Source organism: Bemisia tabaci, chromosome 5 (assembly GCF_918797505.1).
Source record: "Bemisia tabaci chromosome 5, PGI_BMITA_v3".
Taxonomy (NCBI): Eukaryota; Metazoa; Arthropoda; class Insecta; order Hemiptera; family Aleyrodidae; genus Bemisia; species Bemisia tabaci.
Genome location: NC_092797.1, coordinates 48,038,067 through 48,063,807, shown reverse-complemented (window position 1 = coordinate 48,063,807; position 25,741 = coordinate 48,038,067). Strand labels below are relative to the sequence as shown.

At 39.6% G+C, this 25,741-nt stretch overlaps 1 protein-coding gene and 1 long non-coding RNA gene across 3 annotated transcripts in view; both read left to right on the top strand.

Moving 5' to 3' along the window:
• LOC109030941 (monocarboxylate transporter 2) overlaps positions 1-25,741 on the top strand; it is a 650,400-nt gene that overhangs the window by 111,063 nt on the left and 513,596 nt on the right. The gene's annotated exons all lie outside the window — the stretch shown is intronic.
• Positions 3,445-5,354, top strand: LOC140224674 (uncharacterized). Its single transcript, XR_011899925.1, has 2 exons — positions 3,445-3,691; positions 5,110-5,354. It is a non-coding gene; the product is annotated as an uncharacterized lncRNA (long non-coding RNA).

The window sequence follows — 25,741 nt, the reverse complement described above, 5'->3', positions numbered from 1 at the left end:
GCGCCGTCATCAGTGGCTTCCTTTCCCTTGATTCATCTCCATATTGTGTTGGATCAGTTCGACTTATATGTGGTGGTGCTTCAAGGACTACGTGAGTGACACAACCGAAGATGGAAGAGACATAATCCATGATCCATGATCGTTTTTCAACTTTCCTTCCGAATCTGAGTAACACCGCAGTGGCAGCATAACGCAGAGCATTGCAAGTTCGTACCTCGCGGCCTCGCGCCATCGCACATTGGATCTAGAGTCCAGACTCTTGAAAACATTGACAAGAAAAAGGACTCTTGATTCAATCAGTTTTAAGCTTAAATCAAAAGGAAATCCGCTCAAATTAAGAGGCTTGGTTCTTGATTTAAGCTTAAATCTGATTGAATCAAGAGTATTTTTTCTTGTCGATGTTTTCAAGAGTCTGGGCTCCAGATCCAATGCGGGGACCATTAGGAAGAGTGTTACAATCCAAAATTAAACCACTACAATACGTTACGAAATGTTACCCACGCTAGGCAAGAAAAAATCGATGGACAAAGTGCGAAACGATGTATCTTCATTGCGATGTTTTGAAATTTCTGCTCCAATTGTATTTCTTGATAAAAAACAAACAAAAAGTAAATAAAAATAAATAATATGAATGGATGAATTTAGGAAATAAGGCCCTATACTTCAAATTCCTCTTCAAGTTTATGATATTTCGTGAACAAATGAAGTTCGGTGTAGACCATAATGACAGTAGAAAGCTGCCGGGAAAGCTCGACTGAGGAAAACTGAGAACTGAAGTCGATAAGGCCTTCTTATTGTTAGACATCAAATTTTTATAACTAACATATTCTACTGACAGATTAATATTATCAACCCTCCGCAGACCGTATACAGGTGTTATTAGTGTAAAAGATTGAAGTCGGCTGGATACAAGACCCAGTTTTGCGATCTGTAAATTTTTATTAGTGACTCACTGTTGGCTTAACGTCCATAATGTCTCGTTTTATCGCACCAACAGTTTTTTTTCTTATCAGCGAAAAATAAAAAATGCGTGGACTTTTATGGTCGCCATATAGGCCCTAGAGATCTATGATAACCTGCACTCATATAGGGTGGAGCGAATTTGACCGCAAGAAAATTATATCAAGGTATTAAACCTTTATATTTATGGATTAAAAATATGGTCCCTGAAGAAGCAAGTTTCGCCACCCTGCCACATTCAATAATACGGCTCATGATTCATTATTGTAGGGCAGGGACTGAAACAAGCCAGTAGCGTGGCGTGAATTGCGATATATCGATTGTTATGTCATTTAAACTTATGGAAAAGGATCGATACGCAGGGTGATCGCAACGAACACCTTAATGATCGACTCTGTATACCATAGCCTCAAATGAGGAAATATCGAAAATCGATTAATCACGCCTCGCCACTGCAAGCTCAAATCTTTGGAGCTCAACTTCACATCGCCTGAAGTTCCATTGTCCTATGACCATCGACGGCCGAAGTTCAAAACCACGTATCTCTATTGCAGCGTTTCAAAATTTCAGCTACCATTTTAGTTCTCGAAGAGAAAGAAGCCAACTTCATGGCTTGATATTTAAACAGAATACTTTAGCAAAAGCGAAGAAAAATAAAGGAAGTTTTCAAGAATTCAAGTTGTCCATAGTTTTCCAAAAATATAATGAAGTATGACAGGAAGTCCACAACTTCGCAGACGTGTTTTCGAATTTTGGCTATCGACGTGATTGACAGATGGTATACACACATGTGGGATCTACTATAGCCACATTGTGAAGATGTTCACCATAGGCGTAGCTAAGTCATTTTGCTGGGAGGGCCTGGCCCCCACCACCTGGGGATAAGGAATACCCCCCATCTTAGGGGGGGGGGCTACGGGGGGCCTCCCCCCGAAAATTATTGAAATTTTAACTCTATTTGAGCGCATCTCGAGGCACTTGTGGCGCTAATCTTCCAACAATTTCTGCCTAAAAATCACCCAGCTTTATGCATTTCAAGGTAAAAATACTTTGAAATTGTTGCATTCAATAGGTTTTTCTATGTATAGGCATCCTCTCACGGGCCACGGCGACAGAGACTTACCGTTGAAGGAGGTGTTTTTGCACCATCCAGAATTTCTGGGGGGGGGGGCAGATGATACTATTTCCAATTCTGGGGGGGGGGGGGGCAGGCCCCCCTGGCCTCCCTTCCATACGCCTCTGATGTTCATCCTTGTAAAGGTCCTATTTTTAATATCTATATTTTAGGAGAACGAGGAAACGTGACACAGCGTCAGGCAGATCATGAACAATATATTCGATTTTACGAGGATTTTGGCAACGTCCAGAAAGTTAAAATCCTAAAATTATTCAGAATCAAAGAAAAATCATAACGTTTCGGAACGATTAGGTAACATTGAATCGTGGCCACCTTCAAATTTTCCATCATATTTTGGAAAAAAAATGTGAACATTGCTAAGCCAAGAAATGGAGCTTATTCTGCTGTGCTGGGGAAAACGCCGTAAGAGTCCTCAGTCGTTACCGAATTTCCTTCGATAAAATGCAAATTTGCAAGGAAACTTGTGGATATTTTTCTCCCAATTTTTTATGAAATGTCATTTCCAATTTAATCTTCTGTTCCTGAAACTTTCCAAGAAAAATATCCATAACTCTCCCAAACAATAAACAAATTAACATTTTATCGGCGGAAATTTGGCAACTCTCGATTTTTTCATACGGCGTTTTTTGTTAGCACGACAGTAATTTTAATGTTTAGAGGGATTCAAAAGTTTTGTTATGCCAGGAATTTTAGAACTTCCTTAAATTTAGCCAAGATTGAAGCATTTAATTTTTTCTAAATTTCTGGCAACTCAGAGTATCCTTGGCAAATGTGTTCTTTCCTTCGGAGAGTTTTGAGCTCTTGATAAGTGGGATAGATAGACTTAACTTCAATAAAAAATACAACTCTGTGAAAATTTCTAAAATTAGTAGGGAATAATTTAACACAAGAGCCCAAGCAAGGAAATTGTAAATTTTGTTGGTAGAAAAATAAATCCAGGGACGCACTTGTAATAGTATCTAATAATGTTTAAGGTAAAAGTTGTCATAGCACAAGACCTCGAAATTGGATCAAGGCAAAAACACAATAAAAATTCTGGACGTATCAATAATATCACACCTTCGAAAAAATCCTACAGGTAAATGCTTATAATCCCTTTTTAAGTTGTTACTTACTTCATTAGGCATTCAGGCGGATTAAGTTGTTTCATACTACTGATCTAAAAAAGTAAGTTGTGAGAGAAGTGGAGGGAGCAGCTGGAAAAACACTTGGAAAATGAGGAGAGAGTTTTCTTCGGTATGTTTTTCGTTCAACCCGGCAACAGCGCAACGCAAGATCGCGAGGTTCCTCCCCTCCCCTCCCCTCCACCCTTCCAAGGCCGCCCGCGGAGTCAGCCAGCGGCTAGCTCATGCAGGTCTCAGCTTGCACGCCATCAATCAGATTGAGATGTATTGTCGCTGTGGCCGCACGCGTCACTTTCCACGGTCCGCCAAAATTTCTATTTTCTAGTTTTCAATCGTGGATTTCTACTGTGAAGTGAGTGCATTTCTGTCTCATTATGTTTTCTTCCTTTTGTCACTGCATCGGGCTGCCTCTCAAGAACTCTCATCCCTCAGGTGTCAATGAATTCGTGCAATAACATCATCTTCAATTGTAAGTTTTTCCTAAGGATTAGTCATGTACATACTCAAAGTGTTTCTCCTGGTTCCATCTTGTTCGCCGGTCTCTAACTTGTTACCAATAGTATTTAGCTTAAATTAATGTTTGTCTGAAGACCACTGGTGGTTGTGGGCATCCATTAACTCTCACTTTTTAAACTTATTCAATTACTTTCCCACTCCATTGTGATGACGGCAGCTGCATTCATTTTCGTCCATGCCGCGTCCCTCATTTCAGCATTTTGGAAATTTTGGATCTCAACTTTGTAATTTGGGTAATTACCAGTGTTAGCTTACTCTTTGACGGTACATCACATGATTTACTCGTAGATTATTTAATGAATTCTCAAAGACTATTTACAGGGAACAGCAGATTGTTGGCTGTTTCGTTGTCTAATATGCAGATCATTTGGGACACTTTGCCACAGTGCAGTCAATGTATGGTTCTTCCAAGCTATTTTAATTGATTTTTTAATTTATTATGAATCCGATTTGAACTAAGTAAATCGTTCATGTTTGCATGTAAGTCCATCTGAAAGGCCATTTCGAAGTGATTCACAGGGAAGGTTCAGGTATGATGGAAGCCGCTGGCGCTTTCGCATTCAGGGTGATGCCTCCCTGAACTTTTTCGCCGCGTTGACCTTGGCGATTTATCCGACTCGCTCGACTAGCTTTCTCTTTCAGGGTGATGCCTCCCTCAGACCTCAACCCTTTTGCCATGCCGAAGCTTTTTACGTGGACCCAACTTTTTCTTCTATTTTAACTCGGAGATACGGTAAAAACTGAATGCATCCCTCGGAAGTTGTGAAGTAGAGGTGTGAATTTCCATTAATTGATTTTTATCATTTCGCACAAATGGAGGCGAACTCAAGATCACTATCTTTGATGATCTCAGTTGCAAGTCGTTCGCTAGTAGGTTTAGGTTCAGAAGTCGCGTCGGCCCCTGTTATCTCCCCTAGGAGGAGTTGTTTGTCCCGGTTGCATACAGTTGCCATGTCGCAGTCGCTTCGCAGCTCGCGGCATCCTTTGATCGTCCCCCCCCCCCCCCCAATTAATACTACTGTTCTAAGGAAAAACGCCGTATGACCCTTCAGGCGTTGCCAAATTTCCTCTCGCAAATCATTGATTCTCAGAAAAATTGTTGAATATTCTTCTGCCAATTTCTCAGAGAACTTCGTTTGTAATGTGGACGTATTTATGCTAAAAGGAACGATGTTGCATGGACACCCTATGCACATAGTTCTTCATAGCGTAAATACGTCCATTTGATCTACCGTGTCTGAAAACTCGTGATTTACCAAAGGAAATTTGGCAACGCCTATTGGTTCTTACGGCATTCTTCCTTAGCACGGCAGCACAGAAGCAAGCGACTTTCAGTCAGTGTATTAACATTTATTGTATTATTTGTTTCAGTTGTTTCTAATTTCTGTTGTGAATTGAATACACAATTATTTTTGATGGAGCTGCAAGCGAGTTATCGAAGCTAGTAAATACTTAGCAAATGGAAAAACTCTGAGTCCTCCTTGTGAAGCGAAAGTGTAAGTTTCCAGGTTTAAGCCAAGTATTTTCAACCCCAAATAGATAAACTTTGATTTTAGGGCCCTTGCGGACACAATTTGCGTTAAATTTCATTCGATTAATTTTCTAAAAAAAAACAATACTTATTCCAACGCAGACTGCCTGCCTGCCTCAAGTTGACCTCTGACTGCAGCAGTCATGGGAGCATATTTGATTATCTAAACCATTGGCTATTCTTGCAAGTTGGCAACACCGTATTCTCCTCCATTTAAATGATGTAAAATAATCGATTCTTGGTGATCACCTCAATCGATATTTTTAATTTATTTAAATGGAGAAAAAACAGTGTTGCTAACTTGCAGAATCGCCACTGATCTAAATGAATGGAGCACTGCATCGTCGTGGTCTGCAACTTTATGTTGTTGCCAAGATGAAAGTTATTATCACTTCTTCAAATCCAACACTGTAACCAGCAGATGATGTAGAGGGTACTAGATGGTTTACTAATTGATGCTCTAAGCCCCGAAATCGCTTATCAAGAAATGCTCGTGGCGAAAATCATTATCCACAGTTTTAAAACCAAGTGATAGGTAATGTTTCCATTTTGCAACCGATTTGAATCTATAGGTAGCTATAGATTGTCAATTGGGAACAGTATTTTTAACTGGGCTTTAAATTGGAAGATGATTCTCGGCAAGAACATTCCTGAATGTTTGATCTTGAGATCGTTTCGACTTTTTCAAAATATTCTATTCAATGGTCAAAATTTCAATCAATTGATCGCACTCAAAATCAGTGAAGTGGCGTGAATTGCGATGCATCGATTGCTATGCCATTTAAACCTATAACAAAGGATCAATAGACAAGGTGTTCGCAGCGAACACTTTCATAATCGATTTTTTACCAAAGGTTTAAATGGCTTAACAATCGATACATCGCAATTCTCACCACGCCACTGCTCGGAATGCATTGCGGCAAAGCCAAGGATCCAGCCCAAAGTCGCCTGAAGGAAGGGGGTGCATCTTCGACTGAAACACAGCCAAATTAGTGATAGAATAAAAAATAAAAATTGAGTCTTGACATCGCATTTTTAACAAGCCATACTCCAGGTACAGTTCTGCTTCAAATAAACAACACCCACTAGTGGTTTCAAAAAATTTATTTTCATATCGGTGCTCAAACCTTGAATTTTGTTGCATTGTCTTAAGTTTAGACGGAAAACTATGGACACTTTTGTAGTTGCCAGTGAAATAAAAAGTTAAATTATCACACATTTTTACCTTTTTCTTTCCTACTTTGAATTTTAACTTCAGCATAATTTCAGCAAGTTAATTGGTATCGAAACCAATTAAAGTACCATTTTATTTAATTACACACATTGTTTCAAATTGTGGTTCCCCTAGCTCTTGAGCGCTTTTCCTTGAAATTGTCTTTTCCATCACTTTTATCTCGCGTGGGTAGTGTAAGTCTCTTCAACGGAATAGAAATAGCTATCACTTTACTTTTCTGAAGTTCAACTTAAGCATGGATTGAGTATAGAATTATTACTCATTGAAAACAACCAAAGCCTCTACAGCACTTTGGAAAAAATGTGTTTTGGATGGAGAATCCAGACTTCAAAAAGTTGACAAGGAAAAATAATCTTGATTCAGCCGGATTTTTCCTTGGATCGAGATCGAGCCAAGCCTCTTATGTTTAGTTGAGTTCCTTTTGATTAAAGCCAAAATCTGATCAAATCAAGAATATATTTTCTTGTCAAATTGTATGAGAGTCTGGACTCTGGGTCCCAGAGTATTTTTTTCCGAAGTACATTTCATTTCCCTCTATTTTTTAGGTCTGATAATTGTTCCAAATTCAGACTTTCAGAGCTCTCTTTGTTTAAGATTTAAAGCTCTTTTTCGTCGAGACCTCACTTAGGGGGCGCGCCGCCTTTTGTGATCGGGCACGGCTTCTTCGTTACAGGCGAGGGATATAGATGAATTCCTCGATTTAGAATTGTCAGGTTTGATAGGACGTTTTTCCGTCGATATTTCTCGCGTGGAGGTGGTTTAAGTCTATTCATCAGAATACATATTTATTTTACTCCAGCAATATGCTCGTAACAAGCGAATGGGAGCAATCAAATGTCTTCTCCATCTGCAACTTTCGGAGACGTTGAAACGCCCGGGGGTTAAAGGCTGGACTTCGTCAATTTTTCTAGCGGTTTTAAGTGCAGTCACAGTGAATGGCGGCGTTTTCATCTGCTTGGGAGTTGGGTTTGCCTACCCATTTTCTTCAGTTCGTGTGCAGTTGGCCACTATGTTACCTCCAATGGCCCGTCTCCGAATTCAGTTGTTGTGTGGTGACAACTGTGATTAAGTTGTCACTTCTTTTCACCAGGTAATTAGTTTTTTTTTTTTTTTTTTTTTTTTTTTTTTTTTTTTTTTTTTGTACCTAGCGGCTCGAAACGCCCTGCCTTTGCAGTGTGTTTAAAATGTCAGCCGTGCTCACCTATATTTTTAACTTTTACACCTGTTTGTCTGACGATGAATGCTTTGAAAGCTTCGCGCTCGGGCACGCAGCTGATCACCAACGAAATGTTACCCTCGCATTTAAGCGCCGACGTCATCCCCTGTCAGGAGATAGTTTTCTCCAGGGGTGGCAGGGGGGACAGGAAATGAAGTCGGTTTTTTAATTCGGGTGAGCCAAGTATTCGATTAATCAAGTTGGCCGCGACAGGCAAAGGACTGTCAATTGGGGGGAATGTTGAAGTTCTTTCGAGATCTCTCTTTGAGATTTCTTGGAATTGTGGATGCACTTGAGTTACACCTTGTCTATTTCTGTGAAGTGAAGCAAATTTGATGATTTTGTCATGGGTGGAGGATGGGGGGGGGGGGTGAAAGGTGTCTGGTTTGTGACTCACGACGTGAAAAATCGAAGTCTCGATTGCCTTTTTTGGTTCCTCGGCAGAATCTATTTCACCGGTGACGAAGCCTCGACTGCCTTTTTTGGTTCTTCGGCAGAGTTTATTTCATCTGTGTTTGAAGTTGAAGAAAATGTTTGTAGCCTCGCGTCTTGCGCGTGGCGAGTAAAAAGGGGTTTTTTTCGACTCTGTTCTACGAATATTGTACGTTTTATAATATTCTACTTCTTCAATAATTTTTTTCCTTTTTTAATGTACCCATTTTTTCCCCAATATTTCTTTAAACATACCTATTCAACGGGGATGTAGTTCCAGGGCCTTCCGATTCGGTAAGTCCTACCAATGGGCCGGGTAGGTGAAGATTTCGTTTGAAACCTTGATCCTTGAACCTTAAACCTGAACTTGATCCTTTACCTTACCTTAACCTCAACCCAGTCTCTCTTTCCTCTCATCGGGGGATTTAGTTAGGTCTGACATTTGCATTTCTTACGCTGACTTACGTAGAACATCGTATTCGTAGCGTACTTGGCATTTCAATTTTTGCCAGGCTTTCATTCGTACACCAGCAGCTGAAAATGACCTCAACTCGCCACCTCTGTATTATTGAAATGACAGCCGATGGAAGCTGTCAAATGTCTCCACTCAAAAGAATGCGTAAGCCGTGAGAGGTAGGTGACCGGGATCTCTCTAAGCGCAAGTCTTTCAAATTCTAGTTGACTTTTCTCCCGTGTATTACTCACCCGGAGTGCGTCGGGTGTCACGATTAGGTACTCCACATGTCACACGCAAAATTTCCACTGCAACTTCACTCACTGGGGTTGAATGGAGATGTTGCATATGTGAGGGATTTGCGATTTGACCATTGATTCTTATGTAAAAGTTCGCGAGAAACACGATGGTGCCACTGGTTTTCTCTGAAATCATCTCCCAAGCTCAAAAAAAGCTCTCAAGTTGAGGCCAAAATGGAGGAGATATCCCAAGCTATCCTGAGAGTCCACCTCTACATCAAAACATACTCTCCATGCAAAGGTAGGGAGCAAATACATCAGCAGGGTTGCCACTTTATTTGGGGACTCCAAAACTGAAAACACGGCAACCCTCTTCGGCGTTCTTCCCTATTCCTCTTTCCTCCTCGGCGAGAGCGCGATTGTTACGGGCATCGTTTCGTCTGAAGATGCATTTACCAATATTGTTGATGATGTACATATTCACTGGAAAAAAAAACACATTGGATCTATAGTCCAGACTCTTAAAAACATCGATAAGAAAAAATACTCTTGATTCAATCGGATTTTTGCTTGAATAAAAACGAAATCCGCTTAAATTAAGAGGCTTGGTTCTTGATTTAAGCTTAAATCTGATTGAATCAAGAATATTTTTTCTTGTCAATGTTTTCAAGAGTCTGGACTCGAGATCCAATGTGTTTTTTTTCTTCAGTGTTTACCACATGGGTTCTTTGCGTGGTGAAAATTCCTGAAATCCACCAATTATTCTCAGTCAAACTTTCTCCGGCTTAATGATCAAAGAATCAAGTATAAATTCCGCGAAACATGTTGTATCTCAAATGGACTGCATTATGCAATTTGGACCTATAAATTCCGGCCCGGTTTAAAAACAACGTATGTGCCATCAGTTTCCCTATGCACATAAGTGTTTTTTCATATAGGTCCAAATTGCAAAATGTAGTCCAAATGATGTATTCCCAAGAAAAATCCATTTACCTTATTAGTCAAAGTGTGTGCATCAGCAGTTTCAAGTTACTGCTTTCATCAGCAGCAATTCTCTTGCAAGTCCAATTCTTCGATATTGACGAATTTTCGCGTGGAACTTCCCCGCTCATTTTATTGCAAGCTTCCCGGGTCCTCTTGATCCGTGGGCATCAGCATGGGCTGCGAGCAAAGGCCCCGACTTCGAAACCGTGGCGCCGAGCGTCATCCTCGGTTTGTGGGGGTGGAAGGATTTTGACCGAGAGTCACTTCCTAATTCCGAAGATATATTTTCAACTTCCTTCAGCAATCTTCTTCGCGCGAATCGTCGTTGCCTTGGAATGGAGATGTTGCATGTGTGAGGAACTTGCGATTTGACTGTTGCTTCTTATGTAAAAGTTCGCGAGAAACACTATGGTGCCACTGGTTTTCTCTGAAATCAACTCCCAAGCTCAACAAAAGCTCTCAAGTTGAGGCCAAAATGGAGCGGATATCCCGCCCTACCCTGAGAGTCCTCCTCTACATCAAGACAAACTCTCCATGCAAAGATAGGGAGCAAGAACATTAGCAGTGATGCCGTGTTTTCAGTTTTAGAGTCCCCAAATAAAGTGGCAGCCCTGTCAATGTATTTGCTCCCTATCTTTGCATGGAGAGTTTGTTTTGATGTAGAGGTGGACTCTCAGGATAGCTTGGGATATCCCCTCCATTTTGGCCTCAACTTGAGAGCTTTTTTTGAGCTTGCACGTGGGAGTTGATTTCAGAGAAAACCATCGTGTTTCTCGCGAACTTTTACATAAGAATCATTGGTCGAATCGCAAATTCCTCACACATGCAACATCTCCATTAGCCTGTTGGTAACCTCAGCTGGAGCATAATGAAGAGTTTTTTTCTTACAGAAAATGGTTCCTAAATCATGATGAGCACATCAGGAAAGTCTGACATACATTCCTAACTTCACAATCTGCGTGAGAAAAATGCGTACAATATCGTAAGGGGAAGGGGAGTCGTTCCATCTAGCCCTTACTTACTGTAGGCCGCTGTACAATATTCAGTAAGGCTGACGCCTCCGCGCCCCAATCGTGAGGAAACACTATCGTATTGTTTTTGAAGCGGGAAGCTCTCATAGCTTTCGCATATTTCTCACGCAGATTGTGAAGTAATGAGCGAGAGTCAGACTTTCCCGATTCCCTTATCGTGATTTTAGAACCATTTTCTACAAGAAATAACTCTTCTTTCCACTCTAGCTGAAGTTTTCAAGAGGCTCATTCCTTCAAACTTCTCTTGAGCCCCTCAAATCTTAGTTAAAAAATTGTGTAACGCATTCGGGAGGGAGGGGGGTCGAAAAGGGCGTTACACTATTTTTTCGTTTGTCGCTGAAAGATGGGAACATACGCCACACGGGGGATGGGGTGGGGGTAAACTGCCGGAAAAATACGTTACGTAATTGATAATACCTAGGATTTACCTAGGTATACCTAGGATAGGCAGTGGATTATCTCCACATCTTGTTCTTTCAGTATTTTGATCGGGCATCTTCCAGTGCACAAAACAGTCGGCCCCGCTTAATTGGGACACATCTGTCCCGGGCGGTTTTGTCCCGATAACGCGGGTGTCCCTAGGGTGCGTCAAAAAAAATGAAAGTCTGAAATGTTCCGCTCCCCAGGCGGCAATCGATGACGTTTGGTAAAAAAACATGTTTGCCAAAATTTGGGCCAATTTCAACCATTTTAAATGGTGCCAAAGGTCAATTTTGTGATGAAATTATGATATTTTGGTTTAGACCTCGATTTCGTACAAAAAACTCGATTTTACGCTGAAATCGTGCGTTTACGAGAAAAATGCCAAAGAACTCGACTTGTAGAGGATGAAATTTTACACTAGGGGGACGTCTTTGTAACCGATAAAAATCAAATTGAACTAGAAAAACTCAACTCGGTATTTATTTTTTTGGTCCTCAGAATTTCCGAGGTCTTACAAAGTAGAGGTTTAAAAGACTAATTTTTCACGAAAAGTAGTCGAAAGGGGGTATAAATGAACTGTAGGCAAGTGTTGAGGATGCAAATGTCATCAGAACTTCCTCAGTTTCAAAAAAAGTTCCAACAATTTTGCACAATCCTCCAAAAAGTGTACGGCTCGAGAAGCAGGATCGTGCTATAATAGTAAGGGGAAAGTGCGGTTTGACCGGGAAAAATTGCGTAACAAACTTTCCCTATGTAATCGTCATCAGTAGGTCCCCCTGAACAACTTCCTAAAAGTTAAAAATGGCCCGACCCCGGAACACCCCTCAAAAAAGTTAAAATTGAAAATGGCGGCCGTAATAAGAGGGTCCGGGAAATCGGTATTTTAAAATGCTCATTCTGTATCATCATGGTAGGTATCATTTCCTATGTAATTTTGGTCGTAAATTTCATTCAGGAATTCCACAAGGTCCTCCGGCCAAAGAAGGCGCTCCAAATCAAAGATGGCGGCCAAATGTGAAAGGCAGGAGGTTGCATTTTTTTAAATATTCACCGAAGGAACAAGGAATGTGAAGTGTCATTATTTTCATGTATTTATGGCCAAGAAACTTAAATTTGATGTTATAAACGTATTTAATAAAGGAAATTAAAGGAAACATACGACTACCGAGAGAAACGTAAGCTCAGAAGGGGCCTTGCGGAATTCATTTATGAAATCTACGACCAAAATTACATAGGAAATGATACCTAACATGATGAGACAGAATGAGCATTTTAAAATACCGATTTCCTGGACCCTCTTATTACGGCCGCCATTTTCAATTTTAACTTTTTTGAGGGGTGTTCCGGGGTCGGGCCATTTTTAACTTTTAGGAAGTTGTTCAGGGGGACCTACTGATGACGATTACATAGGGAAAGTTTGTTACGCAATTTTTCCCGGTCAAACCGCACTTTCCCCTTACTATTATAGCACGATCCTGCTTCTCGAGCCGTACACTTTTTGGAGGATTGTGCAAAATTGTTGGAACTTTTTTTGAAACTGAGGAAGTTCTGATGACATTTGCATCCTCAACACTTGCCTACAGTTCATTTATACCCCCTTTCGACTACTTTTCGTGAAAAATTAGTCTTTTAAACCTCTACTTTGTAAGACCTCGGAAATTCTGAGGACCAAAAAAATAAATACCGAGTTGAGTTTTTCTAGTTCAATTTGATTTTTATCGGTTACAAAGACGTCCCCCTAGTGTAAAATTTCATCCTCTACAAGTCGAGTTCTTTGGCATTTTTCTCGTAAACGCACGATTTCAGCGTAAAATCGAGTTTTTTGTACGAAATCGAGGTCTAAACCAAAATATCATAATTTCATCACAAAATTGACCTTTGGCACCATTTAAAATGGTTGAAATTGGCCCAAATTTTGGCAAACATGTTTTTTTACCAAACGTCATCGATTGCCGCCTGGGGAGCGGAACATTTCAGACTTTCATTTTTTTTGACGCACCCTAGGGTGTCCCGATAAAACGAAATTTTCCCAAAAACATCGAAAATAACGAGAAAATGGTCAATTTTTTTTTAAAATAACGAAAAACAACGTACCTTTGGCTGTAAATTATAGCTGTCGAGTCAAAAAGGAGTCCACTACTGTCTGCCTTTTGTTGTTGACGGATTTTTTTTTTTATAAAGTCGGAACATGCAGCCAGTTCTTGAACCATTTTATTGTATTACCAATTCCCGCGGGTAATCTATTCGCTTGAAAACAAGGGCGATGTGAATATTTTTTGACAAATTTTTGGGTGTGACGGGTGACCCTCAGCACCAAAAGTATACGTGTAAGAATAACTCAATTTTGAAGGCAATTCACAACATGATAAATTCGTCTGATTTAAATCCCGCGTTGAGTGTTGAGCTCGTCTCCGCTCCGTGATGCAACCGCTAATTATGATAATATGCACGTAAGTAATTGAAGGTAACATGAATCTCCTGCGGTCAGAAATGTCTTCCATGAAACTCGTCCATTTTAAGACGTCAAGTATTGAATCATGTTCCTCCAGAGTTTAATACTTAATTATGAATGACAAGTGACTAAAAAACGGCTCATGAACAACCCTTACCACATATATTACAACCGGTCGGAGGGCTCTCTTACTTAGCGCGGGGGGATTCGGATCGTTAAGCTGCTTTAAACAACTGAATATTCATTCTCGTCATCAAAGGCCAAAATGTATTAGTACGACTGGACCGGATATATTTTATTAAATGCCTCTGAATGATAACAAATTGTGTGTTTCAATTTTGACTTTTAAGTTTTATGCTGAATATTGACAGCACAAACCATATGTTGAAAGTTGAACTTGAGTTTTCTCATCTTTGTTTCACTGCCTCGTTGAGGCAGTGAATACATGCACGAGGCATGGATAAACATTATCGGTTAACAGTTAACCACTAATGACTTCGTTAACGTGACAATGAAAATAATTTGCCTGCAGAGAATATTTACAAAGTGTCATTTTTCTCTCCATGTCTCTTGTAAATGAGTTAATGAACTCATCCAGTTTCGTGAAAAAGTGAGCTTAGGAGAACTGGTGTAAAGTAATCGAGTTCCTTTCAGGCATCTCAGGTATGATGATCATTCTTCAGTAGCGTCTGATGAATTAAGTCGAACAGTTTAGAATTTGAATGGGCTACTTGCACATACCGTAAGACAGGAATCATTTCTGTCACAGACGTCACTTTACGCTTGAAAATCCTACCAACTTGGAATTACCTTTTTTTTTTAAAAAAATCTGAAAAATATACGAGCGGAAAGTTTTAAGTACCACCTTTATGTCCTATGATTTTTATTGAAATACCCTCATGTGCCTCAAAGTTGTATGCGAAAAGACACGTGTCACGGACGTCACCAGAAAAGCCATTACCCTCTGAAGAGCCTTTGCTTCACACGCAGAATCGTCAGAAACGGCTGATATTACCCCTAAATTTTTTTTCCTAACTTATGTAAAAGCGCGTCTAGTTCCCATGAATACCTTTTTTAGAAAAAAAAGTTCTCTCGAATATTGAATTTATTGGCACTTTTGTTATGTTATGAACGTCACATGCATTTTGTCACGAACGTAACTTAGTTGCAAAAAACGTATATCATAGGTACTGTTTTCTGTGCAAAACTATGATGATGAATGAATAATGACATTTCATTTTAACCGGTTCTGTGAGAAAACCGATCAAATGGTGATTTGCTCCTTTTTTTTAATCTTAAAAGAAGGGAAATAAGCAGTATGGGAGAGCGAACGTATAAGAACGCAGAAAATATAATTCAGTAGCAAAAAAATTATTTAACCTCGACGGCCTAGAGATCATAATTAACCGAATGAGAAATCAATATGCAAAGAAATCATATATTATTATACAAATTTTCTTACGGTAGATATACCTCTAAAATTGAACCAAAGAACTTTAATATTTGGGGTCAAAACACTACAACTTAATTTTTTCCTTTGTAATGTATCAAAGAAAACTTCGCCATTTTTGAAATGTTAAGGTTATAGATTTGAAATGCTTTCATAAATTACAGGATCATTAAAGCGCTCCCCTTCGGATTTGGTAAAAAACTAAAATCACGAGCTTGCGTATTTACTACGGTAAAGTGCGGCGAAGTCGCTGACTCATCTTCAACAAAATCGTCAGAAAGACGTATGGCGTATTGTTTCGTTAGCCCTAGATATTTAAAATAAGCGGTAAAGATTTTTTAATACAAAAGACAACTCATTAGTTTTCTTCTGACGGTTAGATTAATTTCACTGGTAAAAAAAACCTCTTGGACCAATGCCGCGGTGCATTGACTTAAGAGTCCAGTTTCTTGTCGCCGGATTGAAGAGTCTTGAACTCTTGTTTCAAGCGGATTTTGCATTGATTCAATTCAAAATCCGCTTGAAACAAGAGTCCAGACTCTTAAATCCGGCGACAAGAAACTGCACTCATGAACCAAGAGGTTTTTTTTACCAGTGTGCTGCATTCAAGTCTGCTGCCTGGAGAGTGGCTTTTCCTCTTAGGGCGGGCGTCGCGAACAAGTTTGGCTGGAAAAAAAATTAGCAGGAGATTCATAGAATAGGAGGAACAGGTTCTACATCAAATAGGTATTGATTTTTATAATAGGCGGCTTATACCGTGTGTTCCAGAGCACCGTTATTTTTTTATATTTTCGGAAACGGCCGAAAATGGTGCTTCCGGACGAAACGTGTAGGGGTTAATCAACCCCGAAGAACTCAATGAAAATATTTTCAGCTCCCCAAACACCCATTTTGAGGGGAATGCCCCCCGTTTCTCGCATATTTCAAGTTGGAAGGGTATGTGTTGACATGGGATTTAAATCGTATTGACGTATTGAAATTAATGTATCACGTATTAAATTGTAATAATGTATTGAAGATTAAGGTAACCGGTGAAAATCACCTTCTCGGTAATATTCTCAACTTTCAAACAAGCTAAAAGCCGCACATTTTGTTCTCGTCGAAAATATATTTGATTAATGGAACATACATTTTGTATAAAAAATGAAGAATGCGGTTCAGAAATATAGTATATTCGTCGTCTAGGGAGCGCCCCTCTTTATTCATCAGAAGATTTTTCTCGCTCCGTCGAAGAGTTCGACGCAGGAGGGTTGTCCTGGTGATGATGCTGCGGGGTCTCTAAGTAAAGGTGCAAGACTCCTTGCCATATGGGGGGGAGTCTTGAAGAAATAAAGAATACCCTTTATTTGTCCTGAAGATGCACAATTTGACAAAAAACAGCGTCAACTTCGACTCGGGTCAAAAACAGTGCTACTACACCGTAATACCAGTACTTCAGTCATATCTGCATGTCCATCAGAAATATCCAGTGTAAACTTTAAACGACGAAAGTATATGGGTGATTTCACGATAAGAGGAATAGTCGTGTCGCCGTGGGTTATGAACGACATAGGGCAAAACGATTGAAAACCAAATGAATTAATCAATAGGTATGATGTCTTTGAACCTATCCATGCTAAAAAATATGATAAATTATCATTATATTTAATAATATGAGACTTTAAAGGCCGAAAATGTCCGGTCGGTTACGCGTCGCCAACCCCGATTTTGAAGCAAAAGAGCAATTTGCGGTAACAAATCAGTACTGATCATGAACTCTTTGGCAATATTTGCTGAAAAGAGACTCTAATGTTCAAGAAAATTGCCAGTTTGAACTGAAATGTTTATTATTGAGCGAGAAAAGTCATTAGAAAGAGGTGTCGCCACATTTGGCGACAAATTTTTGCAGTTGTATTAAGTGCAGTGTTTATCTCGCCAGATGGAGTCAGGAGTTTCAAAACTGCCATCAAATTGTTCGCTGAAGTCTTCTCGACAAAACCATTACTGATAAGTCAGTTTTTTTTACAATGAAAACTTTAATTATTAAGAAAACCAGTGATTTTAAGGTGTGTAGCACTAATTCCTCACTACGCAAAAACCTCAATTTAATATTATTAAACTAAAAGGAAGTCTCCAAATTTTAGAAAACTTTTAAGGCAGCATTAATTCCACCTCATAACTCAAGAATTGCCAAGTTTCATCTTTTGTATCATCTTTTATCTCACATTTTCAAGTGTCGGTTACGCTGCGTCTGTTACGTAACCGACACAATTTGGCAGGGCCGCCATGTTTGCGTGGACCTCCGCAGCAGTCCCGCGGGAAGCGCTGATACCTGATTCAATGGCTTGTTTATCAATCACTTTAACTTTGCACTGAATCAAAATAAAGCGTGCCAAAGCTGGAAACAGGAAGTTTAATACCTTTAAAATGAGGTAATGAAATCCTGTTAAAATTGGTGCACTTTTATTTTTAAGGTATTTCACATTTAAACTATTCCTGTTATCGTGAAATCACCCATATGAAGAATTGAGAGTTTGTATATTACCCAGATCCTTAATGGCAGTGCCATGAGAAGGTGTTAATTTGAATACCGCGTTGAGTGTTGAGCTCGTCTCCTCTCCGTGATGGAAACAAAAATCATTGTTAAATGCCATTTGGGGGGTTCTTGAATAAATAAAGAATACCCTTTATTTGTTCTGAAGATGCACAATTTGGCAAACAACCGCGTCAACTTCGACTCGTGTCAAAAACAGTGCTACTACACTGTAATACCAGTACTTCAGTCATATCTTCATGTCCATCAGAAATATCCGCAGTAAAAACTTTAAACGACGAAAGAGTATGTGAAGAATTTAGAGTGTGTATATTACTCAGATCCTTAATGGCAGTGCCATGAGAAGGTGTTAATTTGAATACCGCGTTGAGTGTTGAGCTCGTCTCCACTCCGTGATGGAAACAAAAATCATTGTTAAATGCCATTTGAGGGGTTCTTGAATAAATAAAGAATACCCTTTATTTGTCCTGAAGATGTACAATTTGACAAACAACAGCGTCAACTTCGACTCGTGTCAAAAACAGTGCTGCTACATGCTACACCGTTAATACCAGTACTTCAGTCATATTATCTGCATGCCTATCAGAAATATTCAGTAAAAACTTTAAACGACGAAAGAGTATGAAGAATTTAGAGTGTGTATATTACTCAGATCCTTAATGACAGTGCCATGAGAAGGTGTTAATTTGAATACCGCGTTGAGTGTCGAGTTCGTCTCCACTCCTTGATGGAAACAAAAATCATCGTAAAATGCCATTTGGGGGGCTCTTGAATAAATAAAGAATACCCTTTATTTGTTCTGAAGATGCACAATTTGGCAAACAACCGCGTCAACTTCGACTCGTGTCAAAAACAGTGCTACTACACTGTAATACCAGTACTTCAGTCATATCTTCATGTCCATTAGAAATATCCGCAGTAAAAACTTTAAAAGACGAAAGAGTATGTGAAGAATTTAGAGTGTGTATATTACTCAGATCCTTAATGACAGTGCCATGAGAAGGTGTTAATTTGAATACCGCGTTGAGTGTCGAGTTCGTCTCCACTCCTTGATGGAAACAAAAATCATCGTAAAATGCCATTTGGGGGGTTCTTGAATAAATGAAGAATACCATTTATTTGTCCTGAAGATGTACAGTTTGACAAACAACAGCGTCAACTTCGATTCGTGTCTAAAACAGTGCTACTGCATGCTACACCGTTAATACCAGTACTTCAGTCATATTATCTGCATGCCTATCAGAAATATTCAGTAAAAACTTTAAACGACGAAAGAGTATGAAGAATTTAGAGTGTGTATATTACTCAGATCCTTAATGACAGTGCCATGAGAAGGTGTTAATTTGAATACCGCGTTGAGTGTCGAGTTCGTCTCCACTCCGTGATGGAAACATAAATCATCGTAAAACACACGTATTTTCTTTTGGTCATCCTAATGATTTGACGATTTCGCCATCCAGTTGCAACGTGGATCAAAGGATGTCTTGCCTGAAGGCGAGCGAAACTTGGGTACTTATGTTTCGCGGTTTTGTTTCGTGTGGAGTGGTAACGTCCTCGTTTACAACAACGTGGTCCTCTCCAAAGACGACCTTGTTAAGTATATCTTCGTTTTGGTTACCAAACTGCTTGCATGCAAACTGCCAGCACACCGCATTTCTTTTCCGCTTGATATACAGAATATACAATTTAATTCCGTGCGGAGATTTTATTTCCAGCAAAGAAGGTTTGCACACGAAAGAAGCATTCTGTAAAATTCGACGTGAAGAAGTGATCAGATATCAATGACTATGTTTCAAGATATGATTTTGAATACCGCGTTGAGTGTTGAGTTCGTCTCCGCTCCGTGATGCAAGGGCACCTATCATGGTGAAATACGGATGATTCAGTTTGACTTGACTCCCTAACTACCAGAACTATCGGGGCACTAGAGCTTCGTTTCGTGCCTGGAATCTGCGTGCTTGCAAAACCCGTAGGAAAGATCTCATGGTTTAAGAAGATACAAGAAATGAGCATGGGAGATAGCTTCAACGCTCGCTATCTGGGTGAATAAAGACGTGCGCATCAGGTGCTGAGAATTGGCGGCTCTTAAAAGGGCCCTCTTTTAAAGACGCACCGAAAAATCGTTGTGGCAGCATAAAAAAGAGGATAATAAGCGGTAATACAGTTCGTTACCTTTGCTGCTATAATCGCACTGTTATCCTGCACTGAAAAAAACATCTTAAATTTGCCGTCAAGAAGTATTTCTTCTTAAACCAAGAATTTTTCTGGTAAATATAAGCTACTTTTTTGCTTAACCCAAGCATTATTTTTCTTGTATCAAGAAAAAGCCAGCTTAAAGCAAGATTAAAAAAAATTCTTGGCGGCAATGCTGCTGAAATGGACGTGATAAACTGATCGCAATTTTAATGTGTGCTTTTTGTTTAAAAAAATGATTTTAAACATTTGATTTTGAACATTGATCAGAGTTTTTTTTTTTATTTATTTATTTCTTATTTTTATTAACAACATAACTATTATTAAATGTCACCACTACCAGTCCAATCTTCTGGTTGTTCTCTCCACTCCCCGTTCTCTCTACTCTAGCTGAAGTTTTGAACAGGCCCATTCCTTCAAACTTCTCTTGAGCTCCTCTTTTAGGGGCTGTTCAAAAATTATGTAACGCATCAGGGAATGAGGAGAGAGCCGGGGGGCCGCCCCGGAAAGTTATTAAAAAATGAAGCCGCAAGAACGCGATTTTAAACCATTTATCTCGGTAAGTTCAAAATCAGTGCAGCATTGCGTTTTCAAGTCTCCAAATTTTGGGCTACGATGATCAAGACGAAATTTAAGGAGATTAAATTTAACTTTTTAAATTTCAATTTCTTCTAAACAATCATAATTTCTCATACTTTTTAGCGTGGATAAGTTCAGGAACATTATTCCTATTGATTTATCAACTTGGTTCTCAACCGTCTTGTCCAAAGTCGTTAAAAAGCCACGGGGAGACGACTATTCCTTTTATCGTGAAATCACCCAGGTACCCACTACATCGATGGCAAACGAACAATACTGTCTGCCTGCAAACTGACGATTTTGCATAACGAAGAGAATACTTCGCAAATTTTGAAATTCTAAGGTTAGATTCACAATGCTTTACAGGGTCATTAAAGCGCTTCCATACAGATTTAGAAAAAACTAAAATCATGATCTTGCGTGTTTGATACCGTAAAATGCGGCAAAGTTGCTGACTAATTTTCAACAAAATTATCAGCTGGGCCGTATGGCGTATTCGTTCGTTAGCCCTAGATATTTAAAATGAGCAGTGAAGATTGTTCAATACAAAAGACAACTCACCAGCTTCCTTCTCAACGTTGATAATAGCGCGGGGCGTTAATATCCGCTCCTTCGATAGCAATCTTTCCAATGAGTGCTGCTTGAATCATTGATGCTGAAAAAAAATTAGCTTTTTAAAATAAGTGGCTCATAACGAGTAAAAATGTTCGCGGAAGCAGCGGTATACGCCAGTGTTTTCGCCGTGCTGGCGCATGGTGCGCAGACATACATTAGGAGAGGATGTTACTCCATATGTAACTGTTTGAAGTTCATATTCTTTGATGGGCTGAGATGGATCTTCGCGCCATGATATTCTCTGATATGGCCGATCCTCTGGATTGACTAAAATCTGACGGTACATCTTGCAAACATCTGCTGTGAAAACATAACGAGGAAACCTGAACAGAGTTAAAACTTGAATTATGTCTGTATGTAATTTTTCTCCCTTCAGAACCACATCATTTAATGCTTTGCCAGACATAGTTTTCATTGAAGCATCAAAAACCACTCGCATTTTTGAACTTGTGTTTGTTTGTTTCCATATCCCATGGTGGGGGATGTAATATTTGCCCTGACCTATTGAATCATTGTCTACTAATTTTTTATGTCCGAGCTCCTCATATTCCTCCATGAAGTCTTTGTATGCGTGTTTGAAGTCTGGATTTCCATTCAATCGATGTTCTTATATGATAAGTCGATTTTTTGCAAGACTATAAGAATCTCCAAGATTTATTTTGTCTTCGGTGAAGAGCATAGGGACTGAGAATCTGCCATCGCTGTTTCCTGAGTGATTTTCCATGAAAAGTCCCTCAGCTATGCAGTTCGGCGGCTTGAAGCTTCGTTTTACCCTTCAGGCAGCAGGCTAGATATTGTGCTGGAAAAAAAAATTAGTAGGATATTAGAAACAGGGTTTACGCCAAATAGGTATTGATTTATAGAGTCGGGGCTTTCAACGGGTTAAAATATATAAAATAAATATAGATGATTGTTAATACGCTTTTAATAGGTAATAAAACCTTGCATACTCGTTAATAAATGTCACAACACATTTCATTTCCATAAAAATGCGGCAAAGTCGCTGACTCATCTCCAACAAAATTGTCAGCTAGGCCGTATAGCGTATTGTGCCGTCAGCCCTAGATATTTAAAATAAGCAGTACAGATTGATTAGCACAAAAGACATCTTCTTGTTGGTGGCCGCTGTGATGGCTGAGAATATATCGGTAGCTTAAAGTTTCGTTCTTCCTTTCAAGCAATACGCTATAGATAGCGTGCACCGACGCAGAAACGGCGGTATTCTTTGATGCCACCTCCATATTGGTCTTGCCTGTAAACAAAACGGCAAGACATTATGCTGGAAGAATAAAATGAGTAGGGTATTAGGAAGAGGGTCTACGCCAAATAGGTACTGATTTTTAGAATAGGCGGCTCATTCCAAATAGTTATACTGCTGGTATTGTCCACATGTACGTTTTCATCGATTTTATGCATGTTAACTCTTCCATTAAATCTCTCAAGTACGTAGCCTCTCACTGCCTCTGGACACGCAATGTATTCTGCCTCATGTGCCGCTCAAACTCACAATCGGCTGTCGTCTCGAGCACCAAATAATGATCAAATCTTTTAATAAACGACTTTTCGAAAAGTACTAGACTATTTGTAAGCATTGAAAGTGTAAGTATAAGTATTGAAAAGTACCAGACGGATTGTAACATGAATAGGAACATCATATAGTCTTCCCCCGAATACAAATTTCTCATGACTGCAAGAGAAAGCCTTAATTTTTCTGTGCAACCCGCGTTACATGTGTGCACGGCCGAATCAAAGATCATGTAAATAATGAGTCCTCTCTCCAGAAAAACGACTCATCCTGTAGTTGATCTACGTGTTTCACAGTCCCCAGCTGTCGTCTCGAGCACCAAATAATGATCAAATCTTTTAATAAACGACTTTTCGAAAAGTACTAGACTATTTGTAAGCATTGAAAGTGTAAGTATAAGTATTGAAAAGTACCAGACGGATTGTAACATGAATAGGAACATCATATAGTCTTCCCCCGAATACAAATCTCTCATGACTGCAAGAGAAAGCCTTAATTTTTCTGTGCAACCCGCGTTACATGTGTGCACGGCCGAATCAAAGATCATGTAAATAATGAGTCCTCTCTCCAGAAAAACGACTCATCCTGTAGTTGATCTACGTGTTTCACTGTCCCCAACAAAGTCACTATCCGCGTACACTTCTATTTGCAACGGAAAACCCTGTATTTAGTCTATCCTAAAATCCGCCGCTCCGCGAAGGTAACGCAACGTGCGTTTCACATTGTTCACATGCGTCGTCAAAAGAGATTCAATATGTCGGCTCGCATAAGATACTGCGAACGCTATGTCCGGCCGCGTTTTGTTCGCGAGATACTGTAAACTTCCATGCCGACTGCTTGTCGATACGGAAACATCACTTCCCCGGTCCATTATCCTCGGGTCAACGTTTTCTATTGGAGTTTTCACTGGTTCAGACGCATCCATATTGTATTCTTCGAGCTTTTTTTGAACGTATGACCTCTGGGTTAAATCTATGCTATCTTCTGTTCTTTCAATTCCCAAATATTGCGATGGTTCCTGGTCAACCGTCACCTCAAATTCTTTTTAGAAGCGCGGCTTGGGTCAGAATGAAAATTACTCGTATTTAGATAATTTGTTGGAATTCATACAAATGCGCATGTAGTCCAGGCGCCTGGTAAGTCTACCTGGAATTTTGGGTACCCACGGGTCCCTGATTCCGTTTCTTCGAAGGAGCGCTTTCGTACGACCTGTGTTATCCTTATTTACTATTTTTCCCGGACACGTAAATAATCCTTCTTATATATATAGAGTCGCTTTATAACGCACTCTGGCGTTCTACGACACCCAAACGCCACATATGCCTGTCTTCCCAGAGGTTATCGGGCAACTGACACCGCAACATCTCTTCGTCAACGCCCTGCCGCCAACCCATTACGGGACGTCCCCGAAATAATCCTTCTTACATTTCAAATTACTGGGAAGCTGATTATGCAAAGGTAAAGGTTATCCCCAGATAAATCATATCTTACGGAACGAAAGCGTCAGAATATTTTGCTATTATTTTAAGGATGAGGCTATTCGTCGGTACGGTACCGACGGATAAATGGCTATTCGTCGGTACCGTACCGATGAATAAATGGCTATTCGTCGGTACCGTACCGATGAATGGCTATTCGTCGGTACCGCATGGGCGACATTAAGGTGATTCGATGGCCGCCATATTTTGTGTCAGAACGGCATGCGATATATCGCATCAATTGGTTCCATTTTTTCAGCAATTCGTCATTTTTCTCAAATTTTGAGATCGCAATTCTGTTGCGAGTAAAAATAAACAGTAAAAAATAAACAGTAATAAAACAGTAAAAATTCCGGTTTTTAGGTAAGCTTACCAGTCTATCTTGGTAAAACTACCAATAATTGGTAAAAAAAAAGTGAGATGGTAAAGGTACCAACGGACCGTGGTAAAAACGCCGAGAATTTTTTTTCAGTGCACGCAATTCAACAGTTATTTAAGTTCATTCAAGATGATTGAAAACATGGTAACAATCGCACCTCAATAGGTTTTCTTTACTCAAAAAATAGGAACTTTGAAAGAAAACCTCAAAAAAATGAAAGTTTACAAAGGTTGAAATTTTCACATGTAATCCATATGGGCAAGACGCAGCAGAAATGGAGATTGAGGTTAGTTATACTTGGGCTCCCACCCCCCTCCTGCCTTCAAAAACCGGCCCATGCGCGTTACGCAGGTTTGCTATCTCGCGGCCATTCTAGAGGTGTAGTTCGTTGACCACCAGCGAATCTTCGGTTCCTGTTACTGCCCCAACTAACAACGATCATAGTGCAGAGAGCTATTTCACCACTAGCGAATCTTCGGTTTCTGTTGCTGCTCCACCTGACGAAAATGTCAGTGCAGAGAGCTTCACGAAGCTAAAATTTAAGAGTAAAGTCATTTCACGAGGGCGACCTAAACTGCCAGCAAGATAACTTTGTTCCTTTAATCGCACCGTTGCCGACCGACAATCCGTGGAAAATCCCCCCGAAAAACGAAAACGAAAGAAAACACCTGCAAATGAAACTAAAGGCCCCACCACCCGAAAAAAGAAGCGTTCTTGATGATTCTTTTGACAGAGTAGTACATTTCAGTATTATGATGATTCATTTGACAGTGAAGTACATTTCAGTATTATGATTATTTATTTGACGGAGTAGTACATTTCAGTATTATGTGAGAGTATTAAATACATGAATTAAATTTGGAGAATATTTCTTTACAACTCGTGTTGGGTTTTTTTCCATCTTTCACCCAATTTTTAGCTCTTAACTTCCACCAAAATATTATCAAGAAATCATATCTTTAATATAATTTACGTACTAAAATCAAAGTATACGGTACCGACGAATAGCTATTTATTCATCGGTACGGTACCGACGAATAGCCATTTATCCGTCGGTACCGTACCGACGAATAGCCACTTCGTTATTTTAAAGGAAAAGGAGGAAATGACTGAGAGTTAAATTAGAAGGCATCTTTTAGAGAAGATAGTGTCTTTGTAACAGTACAAAATGATCTATACATAACAAATATATAAATGCAATAATTAATCCTAATTACTGTCTAGTAAATGATTATATACAGTAGGAACATTAGAA